This window comes from Equus przewalskii, chromosome 6, assembly GCF_037783145.1.
Source record: "Equus przewalskii isolate Varuska chromosome 6, EquPr2, whole genome shotgun sequence".
In the NCBI taxonomy this organism is placed as follows: domain Eukaryota; kingdom Metazoa; phylum Chordata; class Mammalia; order Perissodactyla; family Equidae; genus Equus; species Equus przewalskii.
In genome coordinates, this window is record NC_091836.1 from 91,251,823 (window position 1) to 91,276,467 (window position 24,645).

The following is a 24,645-nucleotide window of genomic DNA, read 5'->3' on the forward strand; positions in this document are numbered from 1 at the left end:
AAAACACTGTTGTCAAGGCATCAACTAATCTAGATTTTACTAAAAATGCAAGGGAATATTACTATGATGAAAGTGGCTGCTTGTGATAGCTAGTTTTTAGATTAGAAAAAGGAGTAAGCAAATATCTGATGTAATATATCACCTTCATAATAACTAATAATTCTTTTCTTTTTTGAGCACTTACTATTGTCCTGTCATTGCCTTAAGAGCTTGGCTGTGCATTATTTCATTGAACTCTAATGCCAAAATTAAAAGGTATATACTATCATAACTCTCCTCCAAGTTATTGATGAAGAAATAAGCTTAAATTGGATAAGCCACTTGTTTGAATGACACAGAGTTAATAAGCAAGAAGTTAAACTTGGGTAGTCTGGCTTCAGGATCTGTGATTTTTACCACTGTAGTGACTATCATTGAACCATGACAGTCACCGTTGTCAACCACTGTCCACATTCTCACGTGCGTTCATCTTATGCATTCATGTGATGACGGTGATGACGACGTCTTCAATTTATTAAGTATCTGCAAGGCCCTGTGTTAGGCGCTCCACCCATATGATCACATGTGATGGTCACAGAAAGGCTATTATTGTTATCCTCATGTTAGAGGTGAACACACTGAGGTCTGAAAAGGTTTAGTGATTTTCTCAATAACACAGAGTGAGTCAGTTTTCAGACACAGGATTTGAACCCAAAGCCAATGCTTTTGAACCAGAATTTGGGAAAAGTATAGAGAACATGGGACTAAAAGGAAAATGTTGTTCACCATCAAGAAGGGCAGAGAAATCTACGTAGTAGAGAAGGCAGGATGTTTGGAGCATGAAGGAAGAACTGTTGTGGGGGCACATGACCTAGTTTGCATGGAAAGAGGGTAAACAGAAATGGGCTCCTCAGCTAGCACATTAGGCAGCAACTTGACATTGAGTGAAGAATATGCCAGTTGAATAAGGTTGAGGAGGGTGTTGCCAGCATCTGTACATCACAGAGTCTTGAGAAACATAACACGTCAGAGCAAGGCAAGTGCATTCTGGAATTCTGAGAAACTGTGTAACTGGGAGTGATTCTAAGGGGATTTATGCTTAAAAAACTCAAGGCACTAGGTTTCTCTATGATTGGCTGGAAGACTTGGACAACACACCTGACTATGAGCTAGAAAAGTGTCTGGTATATATGTCCTTAAGGAATGTTAAAATAAAATAAATTATAAAAATTATATTTATTACATGTATACTAAATGCCAAACATTGAGCAAGGCACTCATTTTTTTATATTTTATTTCATCAAATCTTGTCAAGAGAAATACAAAGCAAATGTTATTAGACACACTTTACATCTGAGGAAATAAAACATGGATTGGTCAAGTGAATTGCCCAAAGTCATACAACAAATAATTGATGACCTTAGACTTCAAATCCAGATTTGAATAAGTTCATAGATCACTGTAAACAGTTTTCAAAGTAAGCTCTCTGAGGTTAGGGACATTATATATTTTGATCATCACTGTATCCATAGTACCAAGAAGTGGTGGCATTTCTACAGCACATGGTAGGCATTGTGTTGATTAAGTGATCGTTATATCAACCTTCGGTATCCTGAAAGAATCCAAGATCATTTCCCAGAAGCATGCCCCCACTTTCTTGGGCTTTGCTGAGGAAATGTTCATCATCTGTGCTGCAGCTCTTTGCGTCGGTCATTCTTGGTGACCACTTCTCAAAGAGGGCAGTCCTTGACTTTCATATCTTGATTTCTTTCTAGAGTAATAATTATATGTGTAATCCACTCTTTGCTAAGTGTATTTAGACGTCAATGGTCTCTTTAAGACTTCTTATAACCCTTTGAAGTAGGCTGGTCAGAATTATCTTATTTCACAGATGTGGAGAGCAAAGCACATATTTTGTGATCGGCCCAAGATCAGATAATCTCTATGCATTTTTGTTCTCTAAATCCATGTTTGGTAACTTATTTTCTCACTTTAGTCTCACTTCTGGCTTTCTTCATGTTATAACATCAAGTTTTTGTTTCCAAATTGGCAGAGCCCTTTTACATTGGCTGTTTCTTTTTATTTTATTTATTTATTTATTTATTTATTTTCTTTTTGAGGGAGATTAGCCCTGAGCTAACATCTGCTGCCAATCCTCCTCTTTTTGCTGAGGAAGACTGGCCCTGAGCTAACATCTGTGCCCATCTTCCTCCACTTTATATGTGGGACGCCTACCAAACCATGGCTTGCCAAGTGGGGCCATGTCCGCACCCGGGATCCGAACCAGCAAACCCCAGGCCACCGAAGCAGAACATGCGCGCTTACTACTGCGCCACCTGGTCAGCTCTTCATTGGCTGTTTCTTGATAATAGACTTTGAACTCATCAATCATTCATTGCAGGGAGAGGTTCCTCTTGCACCACTGCTGTAACACCTATCACATGGTGTCGTAATTCATTATTAGCCTGAAAGGTTCAAGATGACCTGTGCTCTGCCTTTGGAGAACTCTTCATAACTTTTGGAAAATTATAGTTGTTTAGTAAGTATTTGTTAAGTAAACAAGTGTTTGTTTTCTTTTTATCATCACTACTCTCACCTGTTGTAGCTACTACAGCTAGAAACCATGCTATACTCTCTTATTTTCAACTTCTACTATAATAGAAATGAAGTTATCTTGATTGTTATAAGTAATTATAGTGTTCAACTACAAAAGCTCTTAGAGAATACTTAATAGGAGTATTTGTTATCGACTGAGATATTGCTAATACCTCAAAATGTAGTAGCTTGAAAACAACATTTATTATCTCAAGTTTCTCTGGGTCAGGAATCCAGGTGTGGCTTAGCTGTAATTCTGGGTCAGGGTTACTCACAAAGCTGCAGTTACAGTGTCAGCCCAACTGTAAGAGACTCAGGAAGCGATGATGGGAAGGTCCATCTCCAAGATCACTCTTCTGGCTCTTGTCAGTCCTTTGGCTTTCACAGGCTGTTGGCTAGAGATGTAAGTTTCTGGACACATGGGTTTCTCCCTAGCGTAGCTAACAGGGTGGTAGCTTATTACTCCCAGAGTGAGGATTCTGAGAGAGATGAACAAAGAGAGAAAGAATTGTATACAAGAAGTGACAGTTTTATGGCTACTTAATCGCAGAAGTGACATCTCATTACTTGTGCTGTATTCTATGGTTGGAAGTCACTAGGTCCAGCCCCCACAGGGAGGGGGTTATATATACCAGGGAATGTGTGCAAGGAGGTGCGGATCATTGGTAGTCGTTTTAGAGGCTGCCTACCATAGAAAAGGATTGGTGACCTTTTTTGATTAATTCATTGTGTGCTAGTGTTGACTTTTTTAGATGAAATAAACATTTACTGATTGAGATAGTATATTAACAATTTACCTTAATATCCTATCTTTATAGACCAATTTTTTTAACATGGATTCCACATTTCTTTGAACCTAATGCATTGATCATAAATAATACATAGGAAGCACCAAGCTGCTACTCGTCTTTGACTTCTTTGGTCAGGATTTGTGTGATGTTTGGCTTTATGTAGGGCCACTATTTATTTCCCTTGTATCTGTAGAAACTAAGCTGTCCAGGTGTTATCATACCCACAGCGAACACAGGAAAACTTCGAGGAGCGAGCAGAGGTACTATTTTTATATTCTCTTACAAAAGGAGACTTAGATATTTATAGAGCAGTTTCTCCACCTATTGAATCCACAACGGCCAAGACTCAGCTCATTCAGTTTGACTCAGTGGGCAGTGAAGTGCGTCAGTAGGTGTTATAAATTCCTATTTGTGTTCTTAGAGCCGTAGCTGCTAGCGTGGTTTCAACACTTTGCTGTTTCTGGGAGTGAGTGCTAACACATCATGGTCCATAGAGCCGAAAGTAATATGAGCCTCCATTTTTCACCAAGAAAACCTCCTCCCTCTCCCCTTTTTTTAACAGTCTTTGGAAAACCACAAGGAAGCATCCAAAAGTAATGCTAGAAGCTTCTACAACCTAGCGTTAAGAAGCCCCTTTCCTTCTCCTCTGCTTTTATTCTCCCTCCCAATCCCCATCCCCAGATGTGCTTGCCATAGTGGCTACTGTGAAATTGTAAATTTTTATTTTTCCAAAATAAGTTCTGAAATGTATCACAGTGATGGAGACAGGAAATCAAGGGCAACAGTTAAACAGTTAAAAAGAGAGAAAAAAATTTCCGTGTTGTTCAAGCTATATGTAAAGAATCTGTTGATGTTTTCTTGTCTTCAACAAGTATCTGAAAGGTAAAAAGGTCATTAAACGTATAAATGTATAATAAACAAGTTCTAGTAACATTATTGAATGTAGCTTGACCTCCTGGTTTTCTACTGTACTTTCCTCTATCTACTTTAGTCAGATAGACCCCAGTAAGTTTCTCCCATCCATAGGAAGGCAAAATTACACTGACTGCCATGAAACATGTGTAATGGCCCCGCATTGGAGCAATGGGAATTCAGTGTTCAGCAACTGCAAAGTAGCTTGGTCTGATTAACCCTCATATAGATAAAAATTATGAAATTTAGACAAAATATTATCCTTTAAAACATATTTAATGGAACTATAGATTTAGCAAAAGTAGGCAGAAAACAGAAGGAAGTCAGCTTTTGAGTATGGGAATGATACTGGGTAAGATTTGAATATCTGTGGCTTTTTGTCTGAGGGTGGGCTATTCAAAGCTTAGTATTTACTGGCTGGACATGTCAGAAGACAATTTTCAGGGCTGTCAGACTAGCAGGAAAAGCATAGAGTCTTACAAAGGAGGGAGCTGCAGGGAGAGAAAGCTTCAGAACCTGTACATAAATCCTTTCTAAAAGCTTACCTGAGCACTAAACTACACATGCATGGAAGATACTCCAGAGATCTGGGCAAACACAGCAGCTGGAAGCTGAAAGAACTGGGCAAAGATTTTAGATTTCTCCTAGCATAAATGAGCTAGAGATGGGAGTTTGAGTCCAACTAAACAAAGAGTTATCAAACAAATATAAACTTTTCAGAGAGCTTGAACTTAGTCCAGAGTCTCTGAAATATATTCATCACAATTTCTGGACATGTTTTAAGCTACGTTGTGGAGATTCTGGGTTCTGTTGTTCTTCTCCAAAGAGTGTTGATGCTTTGTTTTATCAGGTTACACTCAGACTCCTAGCTCTGTCTTGTCTGTGTTGAACAGCATTTCCAATCTGCGTAGTTCTTCTGGTCTTAGCAGAAAGCCACTTTGAGACTGCCGAGTATATGCATGTTTCAGGAATCACATAACTCTGCCAATTCAGTAGAGTTTATACAGAGAATTAGCGTTTATGTACGGTTAATTGTCATTGCCCTGAGCCCAGTTGGTCAGGCCAGAAAGATGAGTTTTCAGTCAGCGTTACAGCTGCCCTGCACTGCACATGCAGTTGCCCCTCAAGCTAAAGTTGGAAAACTGGGGAACTTACCCAGTGCTGGGCCCTCTTCCAAGTTTTGACTCACTGCCAAAATCTGACAGCTTTTGTCCATCCTCCGGGGACTGTGTAATTTTCCTCAGAGTTTATAGTCGTTTCTTTTGGGAGAGTCCTGTGTTAGGAGCTTACTACATGACACTGGAAGCAAAACTCTCTCTCGGGGACTAGAGAGGGAATTTTAACATAAATAGGAGAGTTGTAAATTTTTTAACTGATTTTTCTATGCTATCTTTTTTGAAGGGAGTTTGTTCCACCAATCTCAAAGTTTTTGAAGAACAAAGAAACAGAAATGAAAAACAAAAGGAAAAAGATCTCATCTAACATCAGATCTTTCCGCAAAGATATCTTATTGGTAGTATCAATGCCCTCTAGGCCAAAACCATACCATCAGAGGGACAAACTTGGGTTTATCGGAAAGAGGCAATAAGGGAGACAGCACGCTAAAGTGAAATGATAGCGGTCTCAGTCAGAGGGTCTAAGGAGAGGTTTTTAGAGGATTGAGCACATGACAAATTACTTAATTCGGCAGTTAAATAAGTTTTTATTTAACAGTTGGGAGGCAAAGAGGAGGGCCACAGCTATAATTGATATAGATGCAGTCATCACTGATGTTTGCGAGAAGAAGTGGAATTTTGGTCACATGTGTGGTTTTGTTCTTCTTTTTGTCTGTGTTCAGACATAATTACAGTGGTCTTGTTTTTGTCTCCTGCCATCACAATCAGCTCTGTGAATTGGTTTCTGTTTGGTACGGCATAGTCTGTAGAGCCAGATTATCTCCAGGCTGACAACAGTCAGGGCTGCTTTTTCTCTTTTTCAGTAGAATTATGACACACAAGTTATGTCATAAAAATAGTGATACAGTTAAAGAAAAAAGAAATTATTTGTGAAGCCATTTTGGTAAATGGCAAACTTGTAGAGTAAAAAATATTCCTTGGATTTCTTTTCTTTTATTTTCGACAAGGGAAGCTGAGCCCAGGCTTGTTAAGATGATTGTTACCCAAAGTGGTAGTGTGCTTCTGGCATGTGCTTCCGGCATGTGCTTCCTTCCTGCGTTCCCGGTCAGAGAGGCCACTTTAAAGTTCAAACTGAGAACTTCTCTTTCTTTATTTTTGGAAAAAGACTCAGTCCTCACAAAGAATCTTTGACGCCACATAGCTCCGAGTAAGCGAGAATTAATCAAGCAGGAATAGCACAGGGGAACAGAGATGCTGCTCTATTAGCAAGGCTTCAGCCACTTTTCTTCTAGCTGGTGACTTCACACCATGGGATGCTGTCAATGGAAAGAGCTTTCCAGCATTATTATATTAATTGCATATCTTTTCTTTCTCTTTTCTATTAAACCAAGGAAGCAATTAGGTCTCTTAAGAAGGTCATTCAAAATCAATTCAAAGTAACATCTGAGAAGGAAATATATATTTTGATGATGAGAAGCAGCAGAAAGAATTTATCAATAGTATTCCTTCTATTCAAGAAATACTGAGGGGAATTCTTCAGGATGATGGAACTGAATCTACATGAAGGGAGGGAATTATCGGAGGAATAAACATTACCAGGAATATAAAAAATATGTGAGGAAAAACAAATATTAAAAAATAAAGACTATTGCCTGTTTAAACAACAAAAAGGGCAATTTGTTGCAAAATTTATAAAATAACATTAAGATACATAACTATAGTAATATAGTGAAACTGATAAACTCACAAGATTAATTAAGACAAAAGAAAATAGCATTAATTATTCATATCAAGAACAAAAGAGAGGGTATAGTAGAGAAGAGTAGATCATAGGAATTTTATTGATGCCACGTTGGTTTATAACATTATGTAAATTTCAGGTGTACATCATTATATTTCAGCTTCTGTATAGACTGCTTCGTGCTCACCACTAAAGGTCTAGTTTTCATCCATCACCGTATGCATGACCCACTTTACTCCTTTGGCCCTCTCTCTCCCTCTAGTAACCACCAATCTGCTCCCCATATCTATGTGTTTGTTTTTTTATCTTCCGCATATGGTGCAAACATTTCAGACATTCTTAGTTCACAGTATTAAACTTACATGCTTCCAGTAACCAAGAGATGCTTTTCCTAGGTAAACATTCAAGAGAATGAGTGTGTTATGTCCACAAGAGACTTACTACAATAATGTTTATAACGAACTTCTTCATGAGTGTCCCACAGTGAAAACAACCCCAAAGTCTATCGAGAAGGAAATGGATAAACAACTCTGGCATCGTCATGCAACAGAATGCTACGCAGGAGGAAAAAAACAATGATGCACACAGCATGTTGCAGACCACTGATGAAAGGAATGATTGATAGCACAGAAAAGCATGAAAATGAAAAGAAAGAAAAGAGAAATCACCCATGATTTCAGCACCTTAAGATGCTAACAGCTTTTGTAAAAAGCGGAAGTTTTTCTCATTGAAGAAGTTTTTCCAACTACGTAAAGGTGTGTCTGGTGTCTAAGAAGCACGCATGCCACATGTATGAATGAGTCTTTTTTCCTATCTTACATGATTGTTAATTTTTCAGTTGAAAGGGGAACATTTCTTCAATGACTCTAAGATATTTAATAATTTCAACTTTTTACTCTAAATATTAAACAAGAACATTTCAATTCTATTTATGACAGTTATTAAAGCCCTTCCTAGATTATTTCTTAGAATTTATTATTTTTATTTGATTATGCCTTTTGTCCAATAAAAGAAAAAAAAGTATGCATGTTTTATGCAAAAAAATGTAAATATCCACAGTACTTAGTAAACTCGTAGGTAAATATGATGAAACTTAAAGATGGCGTTAGATGTTATAAAATATAAAAAGGACAATTTTTAAAAAGAAGGAAACTTGCTTTGATCCAATTCTGTTCTCAAATACTCTTTTCTGAGATTTGTACTTTTTTCCCCCCAAGCTAGTTAACAAAATGACAAATCTATCCTAACCTCTGTTTCTAACAGGAAACCTCAGAGACTTCCAAAGTGACTGTGCCCTCCTGCGTGGCCGAGCATTTACAGAGAATCAAGCGCATTGGACGCATTGCACACCTGCGGTGATCGTTATGGCTTAACTTGTTCTAAATGAAACACTATTTGTCTAAAATTAAGAGTTAGCTTTAAACTCTGTCTCTCATTAAGAACAAAAGATTATTATATTATACCATTCTTTACTCAAAATGAAAAACTAGACATTATCTTTCTGAAATTTGTTTTATAACTGTTTTCTAAGAGTACTTATGTTTTTGACGGGGTTAAAACCTGCTGGAATTCTATCTAGGCCAATAGTTTCAAAATGCTAATACTGTTGAAATGATCTAAATATATTTTAAAGCTCTGAATATTTGAGTGTTGCATCCCCATAGAAACAGTACTATTGCATCCCCATAGAAACAGTACTATCACTCTGTTTCAACACGAAGTGAGCACAGTTTTGACATTGCAGTGTATCTTCATTAAATTTTCCATTAAGTTAAAATTAGTTCCTAAATAGGAAAAATTTATATTGAACAGGAACAATATATCAGAATTTGAGGGAAATAATTTGCACCAGTAAATAAACAGATTATTGTAAGCTCTTGACATGTAATTTTTTTTAAAGTAAAATTATACCTCTCACTCAAACATAAAGTGATTTTAGTTGATTCATTAATAAATGAGAGCCATTAAGATGTTAAGCCAATCTAAAGGCCACCTAAGGAATTAGGCATATAAAACAGTTAAAAGAATTTAACATAAAAATGTTGAGTTAGATACAAAATTGTCTAATGTCCAGTATGGTCATGAAGCACAATCTCTGTGATTTTCTGTTCCACTGGACAGAAATTATTTGCATCTTCAACAGACAAAAAGCAGCGAGTAAATCTCCGTCCCTACAGAGTTGTAAATTGCATAGTCAATAGAAGTGGAAGTCAGCAGAAGGTGAAAGAAATTTCACCAAGAAGTGCTTCATGCCATTCACCAGCTGGGCTTGTAGGAAGCACTAAAAGCCCCATCTAAATATGCAAATTCCATGTCAATTTCCACTGGAAAACTTAATTGTTAGCAGAAGTTTTTCTTATGGTATGACTTTCTTAATTAAGACCACAATTTACTTATATAATTGCTTTATCGGAAAAAAATATACAAAATTTGGAAACAGGTTAAAGATCACTCTGTGGCCATCTGACTAAGAATTCTGACCTTCAGGGCTTCAATGGTTGGGAAGGTTAATTGCTCACCTATCTCCAAGAAAAGGAGATAAGATTGGCTCTCAGCCTCTCTCTCACAGGACTCTGGTTAGTGCTTCTAGCTAGACCATGTAAGCCAGGTCTTAGGCTGGTTGCCTTCTTGCCTAAGCAGCTTATTTCAGAGGACGCTACCATAGATGGCTCTCACTAGTGAGGAATAAGGAAGTGAGCAGAGAAGTCTCAAATTAAATAAAAGGAAGTAGTGTGAGGAAAGTCTGCCGCTTTAAGAACTATGACTAAAAAAGTTATTGGGACATGATGACTTTATTGTGTATTTATGTAAGAAAATAGACCAGAAGGGAAGAGAGGGTTGATGGCAGTGGGAGAATGTTTAACAAGGAATTTCTACCACCGCTCCAAGGGCAGGGGTCCTCACCATTCCTGTCCGTCAGGATTACTTTGTTGCAATGGAGCAGTGACTGCTGATGTCCCCTCATCCATCGTCTGCAGGAGTTCTTTATTGTAGTTTGTTGCTTCTACTCCATCATTATATATGGGGGGGATTAGACTTTCTGTGGAGAGGACTGCTTGTCACCCCAAAGTCCTGTAATTAGAGCTGGCTGCAAAACTGCATTGAGCTTTATTTGCCTCTGTTGTGGAAAGGCTCATGCTCTATATGTGGGAAGAGTGTACATAGCTTCTTAGGCATCCAGGGGTGCAGATTCTGATAGACACCATTAACTGATTCCCAATATTGATTTCCTCCCCTCTTTACATAGTAGGAGCCCATGCCCCCAGGTGTAGTCACCAAGCAAAATACAGCATGCCCAGTCTCTCTTTGCAATTAGGTGAGGTAATGTGACTATGGGTGCGCTGACAAGATATGAGAATAAATGAAGTGTGCAATATTCCAGTCATCTTAAAAATGCAAACCTTTGCCTTGAGCTTTCTCTCCCCGACCTCCAAACCCACTCAACCCGGAATACGGCACAGACTAGAGAGCCATTAAGTACCGGGTCAAGGTTGGCAGCACCAATCTCTCAGCCCTGGGTCACTCTGTTTGAACAGCACACTAGGGACAAATAAATTTCCATTTTATTTAATCCACTATATTTTTTTGATCTCTTTGTTGGGAAAATTTGTTTTTTTCCCTAAGTAATACAGATGCCAACTTACATTCATTGGATAGGAAAAAAAATTACACCTGCTAGGATGAAATATTAAGGAGCAGGAACAATCGCTTTGAGGAGCAATTTGGCAAAGTCTAGCAAAACTGGCAATGCCCATCCATATATTACCCAAGAATTCCACTTCTTGGGTCAACTCTAGAAAGATGTTTTACACGTGTGCACAAGAGGACATGTGAGAGAATATTCAATGCTTCCTCGTGTGATAGCAAAACATAGAAGAAAATGTAATAGCAAGAGTGTTTGAAAAAAGATGATCATGTGTGATAGGAAATTTATAAGAGTAATTTCGACAAAGAGAATTTTGGGGGAAATTTCAGGGGAAAAAAGCAAAGCTTACTTTGTTTTTTGGGAGAAAAGAGAGGGTGATGATATACCAGGAAAGCAGACATGAACCTGAACTACATAGTCATCTGAGAATGGGTTAGTGAAGACGATTGCTTCATTCACCGGGATGATAATGTAACAGTTACAATGAAAGCATTCACTGGGTATAAACATTAGTAAATCTCAAAATTATAAAGTTGAATTTAATTTTGTAAGCAAAAATTATTTACATATTTGACGTATGCAAATATTAACACAAATCCATAGTATGTGTGATGTTTCCTATTCCTGCTGTAACAAACTAACACAAATTCCAGTGCTTAAAACAACATAAATTTATTCTCTTAGATTCTGGAGGTCAGGAGTCCAGAATGAGTCTTACTGGGCTCAAACCACAGTGTCTGCAGTGCTTCTCCCTTCTGGTCCCTCCAGAGAACATGTTCTCTGTCTTTCCTCTTCTAGAGGCTGCTGGCATTCCTTGCCTTCCAGTCCCGTCACTCAGTCTCTGCTCCCATGACCACATTGCTTTCTCCTCTACTGTATTCAAATCTCCCTCTGCCTCTCTCTTGTAAGGACATTTGTGATTATATGCTGGGCCCACCAGGATAACCTCCCTGTCTCAAGATCCTTAATTTAATCACATCTGCAAAGTCTCTTTTTGCCACGTAAGGTGAGATTCTAATTCAAACAATGCAAACTAGGGGATTAGGTTGTGCACACTTAGGGGACTATTGGTCAGCCTACCACAGTATGTATAGTTTATGTGTACGTACACAAGTGATAAAAGTATAGAATATGCATGAGACTGATACACATCAACTTTAGGATGATGGTAAAATCTGGGGAGGGAAGGAAAGAAAGAGACAGGTGGGGCTTCATCACTTTTTGAAACATTTATTTTCATTACAAAAGTGCGGGTGCAAATTGGACAAATGCTTGCATTTGTTTAACCATGCTGTTATATTTCTGTATGTTTAAAATGTTATGTAGTGAAGTAATGAGTTGTTTTGTAGAATGTTCCTCAAGATGGGTTGGTCTGATGTTTCCTTGTGATTAAATTCAGGTTATGCATTTTTGACAAGAGCACCACTCAACTGGGGTTGGACTCTTCTCACTGCATCGGACCAGGAGACATAAGTGTCGCTATGTCTCATGATTGGTGATCACTTGGTTAAGATGTTGTCTGTGAAGTTTCTCCACTGTAAAGTGACTCTTACCCTTTGAAATTTATAAATATCTGTGGTAAAAAGTTTGAAACTATACAAATATCTTGTTTCTCATCATACTTTCACCCACTAATTTTAGCATCCATTGATGATTATTGGCCAGAAATAATTATTGCTACAGTTTTAGTCAAATATTGATTTTCCATTTCTGTCATTTCTTCCATATTTGTTATTTGGAATTATACCATTAAACAGAGCATTACCTAATACTTATTTATAACAGAATGGGGTCATAAATATTTATTTTGTTCCATGGACATTCTGTTAAATAACTACTGTTATTCTACAAATGTGCCAAGGTCATGAAACACCAAGAAAAATTGAGCTGTTCCAAATTGGAATAGACTAAGGAGACACGACAGCTTAAATATGTGTGACTCTGTACTGAATTTTAATTTAAAAAAGGACATAGGTGGAGCAATTGGCAAAAACTGAATAATTTATATCAATGTTAATTTCCTTGTTTTGATAATTTTACTGTAATTATAAAAGATTAACATTTGGAGAAAGTGAGTGAGGTGAATTCAATAATTCTTCGTATTATTTTGGCAACTTTTTAATGTCAAGGTTATTTCAAAAGAGAAAGCTAAAAATGCAAATAAATTTTTTAAAAACTATAAAGTGAAATTTAACCTTCATATCACTCTAAAACAGACTCTTTTCATTCAATCACACATCTTCACATATCTTTAAAAATAAAAGTTACATAAAGTTTCCTAATGTCCCACAGTTGGTAACTGTGATGGACGTCCCAGGAAGCACTTTTCCAGTCTTTCCTTGCGAAGTGGTGGTGTGTTGTGTTGGCCAATCTGTTCTGAAAGAGCTGTATGACCCTGAACCTCTTTCTTAACATCTCTAAGACTCATTTACAAAGTGAGGAAAACTGCACTGACCTCACAATATCATCATATAGATCAAAAGAAATAACACATTTGAAGAGGTTGACACAATTTCTGGAACATAACATGGCAAGAGTTGCCAGATTTAACAAATAAAAATAGACAGTTAAATTTGAACTTCAGATAATAATTTTTTTTAACATGAACACGTCCAAAAGTATAAGACATGCTCATAAACATACTAAAGAAACATGTCCTGTACTTTATCTGGTGACCCAAAATAAGGCAGCTATAACTGGTAGCCATTTTTATCAGTGAAATTTGAAAACGATTACCATACATCTCCAGTGGTACATCAAGGAGGTTTGAAAAGCACAGAGGAGTTGGGATGGGGTGAAAGGTAGTTGTCAACTGGGGAAATAATATTTTTGTGGCAGCCCTGATAAAATATCAGCTCCGACAAAGTCCTTTCTTTCCAACGAAGAGGAAAACAGAAGACGAGACAGTTATGTAAAGTGAGACACAGGGAAGAAAAGGAAATCCTGGTGCTGTGGGGCAGAACTATGGACTCTAAAAATTAGGGACTCCTGCCCGCCTCACTTTCCGTGACATCCAGCATGGTTTGGCTCATTAACTGAATTAATTAAGCACTTTAATTAAAAGTCACATTGGCTATAGCAATCAATCAATCACCAAGGTTGTCCTAGTCCCTAAACTTGTCTGTAAGGGGAACATCAAATTTTGTTAATTCTTTCTGGGCACACACACAAAAACCGTCTACGGAAGTATTACTTTGGTATCCTAATTCCCTTTGCCAGGAACCATACTTAGCAACGACTATGAAATGTGTATTATTATTTACATCATTCTAAGGATCGGCAAACAGGCTTACAATATCTTAGCTACTTTATCATAGTCACAAGACTAGTAAGTGACAGAACTGATATTTGACACCACTTCTGCTTTTCTTAAATCAAGATCTAAACCATTTATCAAAACTCATTGAACAGTACACTTAAAAAGGGGCAATTTTACTGTATGTAATTATACCTCAATAAGCTTGTATTTAAAAAAAAGAAAGGAAAATTGGAGTTTTGTGGGCAATGTGAAATGTGAGTCATTTTTGTTCATTTTCTTATTAAAAGCACAAAAAAATGCTATGTAAAATGAAAAACAAAGATAGAAATTAAGAGATGAATTTTGGCATCCTCTGTGCTTCATTTAGAAACTTCGCTCTGCCCCTCAATGGCTGTATGCCTTTGGAAAGAATGACTTAAGGTCCCTGTGTCCATTTCTTCATCTGCAAAATGGGCTTACAATGTTTACTCATGACTTCTTTGAAGATTTAACGAAGTCATGTATATCAAGAGTTAATGGATCCATTCTATGTACATAGTCCATCATGGAGACGTAGTAGACTCGCAGTAAATGGCCTTATTATTGGATTTAAGCAGGTCTTTTTCCTCCATCTGTGAAGGTGAATTGGAAGGGAATAGAATATAGATTGGTGAATTGGAAGGGAACAGGACATAGAGGGAATAAGAATCTCTTATGGATTCGACAAGCCAGGTGTGGAGATGGCAGACAGAAGCATTGATGCTTTGTATCACTGGAGATAAAGCCACGAGAGGGACAAAGAGGCAAAAGGCTGATCAAGGAGGTGGCAGAAAAACAGCCAGGACACAGCCCATACGTCCACTAAGTCTCCCCAAAGATGGGAAGTTCAAAAGTGGTGTCCTCGGGATTCACGCTTTTTCCTTTGCAAGATCTGTGGTTTTGCCCTCTGGAGAAAAGAATTTATTCAGGAAACATTTATTAAGTGACTCACAGAAGCCAGGTACTGGAGGTTTGTGTCCTGAAACTGTCAGAAATAATCTCTTAATATATTTGGGTCATCGAAAAGTGGGGCTGGTGGAAGCCATTAAGATATTGTAGCCCACTGATTTCCAAATGTGCGTCTTAACTTAGACTCCTTCCTTATCCCAGGCAGACCCTGAGTGGAAATGCTTTGTTTGGGAGGTAAAGTGAACATCAGGAAAGAAGGACAAGGAAGGAATGTCCCCTGAAATGGTCCACTATGATGACGGATTCCACTGAGGGTGAGCTGAGCTTGGTTCTTGGCAAAACTGGAAGCCAGTGTCATATATGCCCCTCGGAGTACTAGGGAACCAGAGTGCACAGCTCACCAATTCCTGCAGAGGATGCTGAGGTAAGGATGGGGCTACCTCCTCAGCATTTCTGGTCCTCTCGTGGGCAGGCCAAACACAGGAGTGGAGACAGAGACAGCCCTCAGGCAAAAGAAAGCAGTTCTGGCAGATAGGAGTTGGGCAGGTTTGCACTAAAATTGTAGGAGGAAGGGGATGTGGGCGGGGTTAAAGGCTTTGAACCACCACTTTGATAAGAGCTAGGTTAAGCGAACATAAGTGAGTTTTTATACTCCAGGTTTTCTCAATTCTGTTAGTGTGTGAATATGAATGTACATCATGTAGCTTTAAGGTAGGAGCACGCCATGAGTGTTTCCCAAACTGTTTGACAAAGACTCCTTTTATTTCCCAAACACATTATAAGACTAGAATTTCTTAGAAATACTTTAGGGTTCTAAGATCTAATCCAATTGCTTTTATTTTAGAAATGAGGAAAATTACATCTAGATAAGTAGCAATATGCTCATAAGGACTAAAAGTACAGGAATGTAGAAAGAGGAGATAAGTTTATTTGCTGAGAGTTAAGGCAATGGGGCTCTAAAACACGTGACGGGACTTTCCTGTTAAATCTATCCTGTGGTTAGCTTCTTCATTCAAGCTCATTGATTCTTCTCTTAACCTTTAATAATCTGGCTCTATTTTCTGAGACCAAAATTTTCCAGCAACGTGTGTCTAAAATACACATTTTAACTACCACATAAATTATGATTATTTAATAAAATATGTATTAAGCATTAGATAATATGATATCTAATATTAGTTAATATATATCAATGCCATTGTATTATGCCATTGTTATCATGAAAATTCCACCTCCCATGAAGAGAGAACTTGTAATTCTTTATTTTCTATTTATTAGCCCTATGAGAAGATTATACATGTAGGGTTATCCTTACTAAGTGCGGAGGCTGAGGCCTAGAAATGTTGTCAATTTTTAAAACTGGTGACATAACTTAGATTTAGAACCAAGATTCAAGATCAACAATCAAACCCTTGGGCCAGCCCTGGTGGCCTAGTGGTTCAGTTCAGAATGCTCTGCTTCAGTGGCCGGGGTTCAGTTCCCAGGCACAGATCTGCACGACTCGTATGTCAGTGGCCATGGTGTGGTGTTGGCTCACATACAAAACAGGAAGATTAGTAATGGATGCTAGCTCAGGACAAATCTTCCTCAGCAAAGAAAGAAAATAAAATCAAACACTTGCCTTCTGACCAGTTGAACCTGGTGCTTGTTCTACCAATTTCCTTCCCTTCTCAAAGTTCTTGAGTAAATGATTTAGAAGATTTTAGTGTTGTAATGGCCTGATGTAGAGTTATTGCTTTCTAAAACATTCTTCGTAAACTAGTGGTTTTCAGACGAGAGTTTTATATGGCATACCTTATGAAAATGCCCAATGTGAAGGAAAACCATGATGAAAGACACACCAACTGACCTCAACACACAATTGGGCTATAACGTAAAAAACTTATCCAAACAATGAAATTATTTCTCTCAGTTTGTTGTTTTTATTTGTATTGACCCTAAGTTGTTTCCAGTCCTGGAGATCAGCTGCCTCTAGACAACTGGTAGGGGAAGTCAAATAAAGTCACTTGAGTGTGGAGTCAGGCTCCTGGGAAGAAATTGATCCTAACAGAAAGAAAAGCTTTAATATAATAGCAAAGACAGTTTACCAGTCAGAGGGGACATTCTGAAAAGCATAGATTTCTTGTTTGAAGAAGCTTCTTGCAAGGTCTCTATGGAATAACGCAAGAGATATTTAGTGGTAAAATTCCCAGTTAAGTGAAAAATACAAAAATAGGTATGTCTCTTAAAAGATTACTAAACATTTTGAGGTTCAAAGAACACTATTTAGGATCCATCAGAAACAGCGAAGGGCAAAAAAGGGAGAGAAACAATCCGGACACTTCACACTGGGAAAACTCTGCTTATGGCCCATTTCCACTCCACCGTATGGAAACTGGAAGGAGACTGTGGAGCCAACGCTCACAGCAGGTACACTCTAAGTGTTGAGTGAGGTCAGAAGTGAAATAAGAATATATTCATCACGTGGAACCCATGTCACTCCAGGAAAACTTAGGGGGCTGATTTTGCTGGAAGTTGGGGCGCTACCTTACAAAGTCAGTTTAAGACACTTTAAGTTATGACGACAGTAATAGAAATAAAAACAGCAATGTATATGTTTCGGCTATTTAGTTTTCAAAGCACTTTCACATATATAATAATCTTTAATTTCAAATTATTCGTTACTCCTGGAATACAGAGGGTATCCATATTGTTACTGTTGCCATGTCCCTGAGCCCAAACACATTTCTTAAATAGACAAGGTAAATTTTTTGTTAAAGTTTTACTTATGTCTCTGAGGTCTTTGCATGTATTAAAATACTGTTTCTAACCACTATGCAATCTACTTGATTGTGAAGGTTGGAATATTCCAGTACTTGCAGCAACCGTTCCTGTAGATATATTTCCTTATCCGATAAAAGTGAGGTTAAGAAAATTTTAGAGGTTTTTCGGCAAGAATCAGTAATTTGCAAAGTGGTAGAACAAGAATAAATGTAGACTCTTTTAAATTCCATTATTGTATTATGCTTTGCAGATGGTAAACTTTACAATGCAAGATTCATACTATACAAATCTTGTTTCACTTAAATATGACACGGAGAATTACTGTCTAGTGAGTGCTGCAGGAATTCATTGACTTAGTCCGCTCACTGACTTGACACTTTACCACATAAATTGGTTCCACCCTTGCCGCCACTCAAAAGACTGTTGAACTTCGCCATTCATCAACTATGGCTTTGCCAGCCATCCACAGAACACACGTTCCAGCTGCCAACTGTATTAGCTTTTCTGCATAAATGTATCAGAAGCCATGTGGCTTAAACAACACTCCTTTCTTAGCTCACAGTTTATAGGTGAGAAGTGCGGGCAGGCTCCCATGAGTTCTATACTAAGTGTATCGCAAGGCTGAAATCAAGGTGTCAGCCAGGCTGGGCTCTTACCTGGAGGCTCTGGGAAGAATAGCCTTCCATGCCCATTCAGGTGTTGGCTGAATTCAGGTCCTTGCAGTTGTGGGACTGAGGCCTCTCTTTCTTTGTTGGCTCTCACTTGGGGGTATGCCTATCTCCTTAAGGCCACCCTCACTCCTTCGCATGTAGCCCCTCCATCTTCAAATCCACAGCAATGCATGGGGGCTTTCTCAAGCTTCAAACCCCTCTGGCTTTTCCTTTTGCTACCAGTCAAAGTTCTCTGCTTTACAGGGCATATGTAATTATATTGGGTCCACTTAGGCAATCTCAAATAATCTCCCTATCTTAAGGGCAACCGTGCCATAATACATAACATAGTTATGGAGTGATATGTCCTCATATCAGATACGTCACCCTCGATAGGTCATCTTTCTAGGGCCATTTAAAAAACTCTACCTACCACATCAACTTTAATTTTAAGAAAATATTTAATTTAAGAAGTTAGCCATGCATGTTTTAGCAGCAAATTAAATTTTTATGGCAATAGCTATAATATAGTCAATTCATGAACTGACTTTAATACCAGAACCATATAGTTGCTTTTTAAATATTTATTGCTATACTTGACATGTAAGGCATCTATCTATTTGCACTGGGATACATTAATATTTATTTTCTAAAAATAGGTTTGGAAAACAATCATGTGTTGAAACATGTAAAGATAATATATGTATTTCAAATGTCTGACAGCTTTAAACCCAAATAGCTGAAAATTGAGAGAAAGTGACCTTCTTCAAATTTGTTTTGGCAACATCCTTTTGAGATGACGAAACCAATTCAGTCTAGAAACTTCTATCATTACAATTAACAGAAGAAGTTGTAGCTGACTTTTGTGAGCTACAAAAATGGTCACTGAAGGAACCGCCAGTAGACTCTACTGTTAAAGAGATGATTTTCTCTATGAAGTTAACAAGTTTTCTAAAGGAGTATCATCCTATAATCACTGTGGCTTAATTTAGAGTAAAGCGGCTTTTGGATGGGCCGTAACCATTTCAATTCCTCTTGGATTAGAGATGATGAAAACTTACAACTTTGGTCACGTTTTTTAGAATGTAGTTACTTTAAATCCTTTTGGACAGAGGAAAGATAAATCCTTAATAACTGCTTACATGACCATTAACCTGGTTTCATATACCAAAATGATTATAGCGTGGTTAGTTGACAGGCCAAAAATTTGATTCTAAATGAAACTAGGTCCACGTTGTAACTCTTCTACTTCCTCATTAGAATAACTGTCATCATTTTTTCTCCCAGCCTAAGTATATATTATAAAAAAATATATGTTAAGCTTATTAATTGCCCCTAGATTATTCGTGTGAATAATGGAGATGGGAGAATCTGGCCTTGCATGGTTGTTGAGGAAAAGTTCTGGGTAAAAGATGAGCACATCACAGGTGATCAGTAAGTTAGTTTCTCTTTTTAGCTGTCCATCGATTTTCTCATCTCATCTGAACCTGCCTCCCCTGATTGCAGAGACGCACTCTTCTGTTTTATGCCCCGCCATCTACCATGGGAGGAAACCCCATATTCCACTGGTTTGAGCATACTTGAGGGCTTGTGTCACCTGGAAGAGAGAGACTGGCTGAGACCAGCACAGCTAATTGTTCAAGCAGTGGAGAGGAAATAATGGGAGAGATTTAGGGATGAGTATTACCTTTTACTTTTTGATGTGTGGCAAACTCACTGGTGATCATTTTCCATTCAAGGGCAGAGCAATAAAAGCATTTTTCTTTTCTCTTTCTTCCTGTTTCTCTTTTCCTCTTGAAAAAAGAGAAAAGATGCAGAAATTTTCATAATCTGAAATAGATTTCCTCAGAGGAAGACTACTTAAAAGAAAAATGGAAAGGTGTAACAGAAAAAATGAGAACTTGACTAAATATTTCAAAATCTTTGGTAGAGTTGATTGATTATTTTTCTTTGTATTTCTCCAATAATAATAATAATAATAAAAAGGTGTTAACTAATCATCTTTCCATGAGGGTGTAAAAAAGCACATGCGAGTCCAGAGACAGACTTTCCTCACTTGGCAACTGTCAGCCTCTAAGCTTCAGGCAACTACAGAGGTAGGGCTGCGCCACAGCGAGTGGGGTTCTGGGTAATTGGAAGGCCTTTTATTTTTTTAGTGCAAGTTAACATTTGACTTGTAGATTTTATAATTGGAAAACTATATTTGTAAGCCTCAGGAAGTCAAAGGAGGAAACAGTCATCACTGAGGAAGAAACAGAACAATTTTATTCATAGGATATTTGTCTAGATTGCTTTGCATTTTTTTCCTGATCTCATTTTACATCTAGGTTGAACCATAGGAAACCGATGTCTTCTTAGTGCCAAATGAGTCTAATTGTGGGCAGTTTCATACGGTTCAATTGAATGGATGAAATAGACGTAAGACTTGTGATGGGTCTGTGACAGGTAGCGATCATTTTCCATGATGGGATGGCTCAAATGAAGATCAGCATGTTTTGTCAAAGTTTAGGCCATTCTATTAATCATGACATCAGTTTTCCTTCATTTATCTAATGAATATTTATTTATTTATTTATTTTATTTTTTTTTTAAGATTTTATTTTTTCCTTTTTCTCCCCAAAGCCCCCCGGTACATAGTTGTGTATTCTTCGTTGTGGGTTCTTCTAGTTGTGGCATGTGGGACGCTGCCTCAGCGTGGTCTGATGAGCAGTGCCATGTCCGCGCCCAGGATTCGAACTAACGAAACACTGGGCCGCCTGCAGCGGAGCGTGCAAACTTAACCACTCGGCCACGGGGCCAGCCCCCTATCTAATGAATATTTATTGAGTTGTGGCCATGACTGACATTGTCCACGCATAGGGCATAGTCCAGCACAGACAATTTCCTTACTTTCACAAAACTTACATTGTAGTGAGGAGAGATGGAAAATAAATAGTGTAAATAAACTTCATGTGTTAAATAGCAATAATTTCAAAGGAGAAAAAATAAAGCAGGAAAAGAGGACTAGGGTGCGGTAACGGGGAAGGCAGTTTGAAGGGGTCCATCGCAAGGAACGGGAGAGGCTGGAAAGGAGTGAGGGAACGGGTACTGTGACTGTCCGCTGGAAACCAGGACAGACGGAAGAAACAGCGAGCGCAAAGGCTCTGAAGCTGGAGTTCCCCTGGTGAGGGCAGGAAGCCTGTCTGCTCAGGAGAGAGTGAGCCTGAGGGAGAATAAACAAGAGACAAGATGAGAGCACTTAGCACTGAGCACACACACAAGAGAGAAGGCAACGAGGGCTAAGCCTCAGGACAGCCCAAATTCTTAGGTTCCAGCAGTTGGAGGAGGCATGAGCAATACACTAAACAAGGAATGGCCAGAAGTATACAAAGAAAATTGAGTGATTGAGGAATCCTGAAAGCCAAGTGGAAAAAAAAACATTATTTCAAGCAAGAGAATGCGATCAGTTGCCACCTTTTCCCATTCCTTCCACAGGAATGGGGGCTACAGTTCTGCAGCCAAGCTTTTACCAAAGTATAGTGAAGAATATAGGAACTGAACCAGTTCTTATGATGTTTTTGCAAGGCAGGAACCTCTAGGTTATATAAAATCACGACACATTAAATATATCTGTGTTGCTCCATCCTCCTCTAATAGCTGGGAGCAGCATGGATGATGTATAACACGGATACACTTTAAACACGGGGCACATTTCTGCCTATGTGCTGTGGATATTCTATTGATATTGAAAATCTTCTTGAGTCTTCTTTACAGAATACTGTAAGTCAGAGGAAAGCTTACACAGAAATACAAAAACCTACCTACTTGAAAAAACAATCTTCAGTTCTTCCTCCACTTCTGAGTTCTTTGTTTACTGGTAAGTGATGACTCCAGCAACTCAAGTGGGTCTTGAGAAATATCAGTAACCTTTAACTCACACTCGTTTATGAAGTCGTCTGGCAGTTGCTTTTATACACAGAGCTGATTCCGGAGACAGCTTCTATTTCCAGCTCCACAGATGAGTCATTTAACCTCTTTGCGCCCTTTAAAGATAGGAATAAATTGTTCCTTGGCGTCCCTCACCAGGAGGAAATGACTGTTGGTGAGATAATGTCTATGGAACAATTTGAATGTCTCACAAAAAAAGTGCCAAATGTTTCCAAAGCACCTTGCTGGATTTTCTCACCCAGAAGCTGAAGAGGAAACCCACGAAACTGGATTCTTTCAGTGACTTTCTGAATATCAGGGATGAGGGAGATCCCTTCCGGCCTGCAAGAGGGAAGTCATCGCTCTGGTTGTACAGTGGTTTCAGGAGGGAGACTTGCCTGTCTAATAAATCCCTGATGAATAGTTTCTGCTTACACAGTGGTTCACTAGGCATATCAAAAAGATGCACATGGAACTGTCAAAGGCACGAAGGATTCCAACTTCGGAGAATGCAACTCTCTCCCTTGTTTCCTGGTTTGTGGCTCTAGCGTCTACTACTTTGGCCTAGGCAGCAACTCTGGGAGTCATGCTAGTGTTCTTCTTTATCCACCACATCCACTCCTTTTCCAAGCCCTGTCCATGTCCATCATCACTTTCATACCTAGCACTACTTGCCTCTTCATGATTACTATTTCTCCTTAGTCAGTCTACCAGTGTGCTCTTGCCTTGGTTATTATGGTCTTCTCCCACTGATTGCTCAACTTACTGTCTTACACTTCTCCATTTCATGCTTCACATCCATGGCACATACAATTCCTTTTGTCTGGTTCCTGGTTCTTCTATCAACCCTTTACCCTACCACTCCCAAAATACAACCTTTGCCCCAGCCGTGCTGAATTATTCATTGTTCTCCAAAAGCACAGTGCTATTTCATACCTCTGGCATTTGCACATGTGACTTCCATCAGGAAGTTCCCTCTCTCCTGCTGCAGGAGCGACACTAAAGGATGGTGGTTCCAGGGAGGGCTTCCACAAGGATCAAATGCCATCCTCTTTTATCTAACTAGACATCTTTGGACAAAGTTCTGAATTTCTCTGTCCCTCAACACCTCTTCTCCAAAATAGAGATAGTAATAATACCTACATCATAGATTGCGATGAGGTCAAATGAGAAAATTTATGCAAATAAAGTCCTCAGCATATATTAAGAAGTCCAAAGCATCAGTTATTACTTCTATATTTTGGCTAAGTCTTACTTACACTTTAAGTCAAAACTTGCCTATTTCCTTCTTGTAAACCTTTATTACCACCTCCTGCCCCATAGTAGGGTAACTGCTCCCTCCCTCTTTTTTCCTACTCCTTTATCTTACGTAGACAGTATAATAAGCCTGACGCCTGTGTGAAATTACTTGTTTACATATCTGTCTTCTACACAGGATTATGAAACGTTATTCAAAGCTGATCCGGGTCTTATTTCCTTGCCAAATTCTGGCAAACAATAGGTTCTTAATAAATGTGTATCAAAGAAATAAAACTAGCATCACTGACCTTCTTCATAAAATATCCTGCAGAGATAAAACCAAGACCTCTCTTTTCTTCTCCTGGAGAATACGTGGTCCCCTAGAGCTTCTTGGTAGAAATGGCTTTGGGTTTATAAGTGTGATTTGTTTTTCCAACTGACTTCCTTATGGACATGCAAAACCACAATGATATGTTCAATAGAGAGTCCAAAATGGCTTGTGGTAGTTACAGTTTAGCACGCTCTAGAGTCGAGATTTTTATCACAATATATTATGAGTTTCACACTTTTTGGTAGCTAAAATATTTGGGATGAAAACTGGTTATTACTAATCTGTCTTTACTGAACCATGTTGATTACATAGCTTGAGAATGGGATACTGAACGTGTACTTTAAAAATGCAGGTTCACATATAAACTGGAAAATTTTTAAGTTATCCATAATTAAGCCCTAAAACAAAACTCTGCATATTAAAATGGAAGCATTGATAAGCTATAATTTTATTATAAAAAGCTAACTTATTAAAATTTAATTTTAAAAGTATGAAAAGCCAACAATTTTTAATTCTTAGAATTGACGTTGCTGTTACTATTTCTGAAAGCATTTTTTTTTTTAAAGATTTTATTTTTTCCTTTTTCTCCCCAAAGCCCCCCGGTACATAGTTGTATATTCTTCGTTGTGGGTCCTTCTAGTTGTGGCATGTGGGACGCTGCCTCAGCGTGGTTTGATGAGCAGTGCCATGTCCGCACCCAGGATTTGAACCAACGAAACACTAGGCTGCCTGCAGCGGAGCGCGCGAACTTAACCACTCCGCCATGGGGCCAGCCCCTCTGAAAGCAATTT

At 38.4% G+C, this 24,645-nt stretch overlaps 1 long non-coding RNA gene across 2 annotated transcripts; it reads right to left on the bottom strand.

The window, feature by feature from the left end:
• Positions 1 to 5,955: 5,955 nt before the first annotated feature.
• Positions 5,956 to 22,303, bottom strand: LOC139084016 (uncharacterized). Of its 2 annotated transcripts, none has more exons than XR_011541292.1 (3): positions 22,179 to 22,303; positions 20,066 to 20,171; positions 5,956 to 6,708 (listed from the first exon to the last, which is right to left on the bottom strand). It is a non-coding gene; the product is annotated as an uncharacterized lncRNA (long non-coding RNA). The 2 variants fall into 2 exon arrangements; XR_011541293.1 differs by lacking the exon at positions 5,956 to 6,708 and adding an exon at positions 18,948 to 19,975 and having other exon boundaries at positions 22,179 to 22,300.
• Between the last annotated feature and the right edge of the window lie 2,342 nt (positions 22,304 to 24,645).